Source organism: Penaeus vannamei, chromosome 9 (genome assembly GCF_042767895.1).
Source record: "Penaeus vannamei isolate JL-2024 chromosome 9, ASM4276789v1, whole genome shotgun sequence".
Taxonomy (NCBI): Eukaryota; Metazoa; Arthropoda; class Malacostraca; order Decapoda; family Penaeidae; genus Penaeus; species Penaeus vannamei.
In genome coordinates, this window is record NC_091557.1 from 28,348,898 (window position 1) to 28,351,397 (window position 2,500).

The window sequence follows — 2,500 nt, forward strand, 5'->3', positions numbered from 1 at the left end:
ATAATAAAACCATCATCATTAGTTTGGTCATCACTAATATTGCCTTATGCAATTAGATACTCATTATCACCATCAATGCTATCTGTATTACTGTGGGTCAGATCATCATTATCATTAAAGTATCAACAATAGTTGTAGTTACAATCACCTACCATGGTATCTGCTATGATATTTTTTTTAGTGATGTAAAGGATTTTAGAATTGTTTTATGAATCAGTGAAATACACGTCTTACAGTATACTACAGTACCATGAAACATAAATACAGAATGTCCATACTGTGTACATATACAGCAAATAAATACTGTATCTTCCCATGACCAAAGCCACTGCATAATCCTCCCACGGCATCAGTTATGAATGGAAACGCTACTGAAAAATAAAACCCCAAGAAGATCAATGAAAGCCCGGCCACGACTTCTCTCGACATCCAAAATTCATCTCAAAAATAGCCGGCTACAGCAACGAGCAACTGTATCCTTTACCTAAGAGAGAGAAAAAAAATGGATTACAGAAGGGCATCATATTTATCTTCTCTTTAACTCAGAAACTGGTAGGTTCCGACATATACATTAAAAATCTAATCTTCACTTTGAAGACAACCGCCTGAAGCAAATAATAATTAAAGTGAGAAACAAGCATATAAATATATATATATATATATATATATATATATATATATATATATATATATATATATATATATATATATATGTATATATATATATATATATATATATATATATATATATATATATATGTATGTATGTATGTATGTATGTATATGACAATTAAATATCAAGCTGTATTGTACTGTATTTCACATTTGGAGTAAAGATGCTTGACAAGGTTAATTACCGTTCATGAAGATGGCGTAAGTGACACTGTGACTCTAATAATGACAATAGTAATGACACTGACGATGGCCACGGTGATAAGTATGATCTCAACGGTAATAATAAATCACAAAGCTAACAGACATTGATGAATGGAAGCCCTTTCAGGCGTGGTCATGAAAGCAATCTTCCGACGAGTGCGTTTGTTTATGTGTGGGTTTAATGAATCATAATTTTGGGGAGTAATAGGAGTGATTTAATGCAATTAGCGATATTTAATATCCCGTAATGAAATGATTTTCCTAATGAACCTTAATGAGATAAAAGCAGACCCGATCCTCTCTATAAAAATATACGTAATCCTAAATTCTGATACAACAAACATTCCTGCACACCCGAACATCCAAGACAAATAAACATATTCAGCTCCATCTAACACAATTAAACTACACCCCCCCCAAAAAAAAAAAAAAAAAAAAAAAAAAAACGATAAAGACATTTCCACCTCTGCATTCTCACATAAGGAATAAACATATGCGTGTGTAATTGTTTGTATAAGACGTTTACATACACATATAAAACCGTAAAAAAGGCACCTGAACTATGTAAATAGCTTCCCACAATCCCATAATAGCGGCCTTGACAAAGCATGACCTTCCGGGACCCATAGGGCGGCACATTCCTCTCGCGATTATCCTCGCTTCTTCCGCCACTAAGGACACGTGACAGCTCGTGCGGCAAGTGCAGCTAATCCCTTGAACAATGTGTGTCAAGGATGAGAGAGAGAAGAAGAATAACAAGGGGGTTCCAAGAAGAAGAACAAGGTGGATCTAAGAACAAGAACAAGGTGGATCCAAGAACAAGAACAAGGTGGATCCAAGAACAAGAACAAGGTGGATCTAAGAACAAGAACAAGGTGGATCCAAGAACAAGAACAAGGTGGATCCAAGAACAAGAACAAGATGAATCCAAGAACACGAACAAGATGAATCCAAGAACACGAACAAGATTAATCCAAGAACAAAAACAAGATGAATCCAAGAACAAGAACAAGATGGATCCGAGAACAAGGCAGATCCAGGAATTCTCTCGTTCTCCCAGATTCTTACAAAGAGCTGGAGATAAATAATTCCGCCATCACAGCATTTCACTTCGTTTCCGGGAAGTTCCTGTGACGCGAATTCGAGGTCTTGGGGGAAAGGGAGAAGAGGGGGGAGGGGGAGTCAGTTGAAGGTCAGGTGTTGATGGAACAATATAGAGGGACCATCCTCCGTGTGTTGGCCTGGGTAATGACAGGGTGTGTTTTGATTGAGCTCGGGGTTATTAGAGACTTCGAACTTGATGTGTGTTAATTGTCGGGGATGTGCGAGTAATCGAGGCATGTTTATGAAAAGTGAGAATCGGAGAGAAAGATGTTCAGTGCGAAAAGTAGAGTTGATAAGTTTTGATGATAGGGAGAGGGAGAGGGTGAGAGAGAGAGAGAGAGGAAGAGAGAGAGAGAGAGAGAGAGAGAGAGAGAGAGAGAGAGAGAGAGAGAGAGAGAAAGAGAAATAGAAAGAAAGAGAGAGAATGAGAAAGAGCGAGAGAGAGAGAGAGACGGACAGACAGCGAGAGAGCAGACACACCGCATTCGGAAAACCACTGAAGAGGACATTAGGGCGAAAT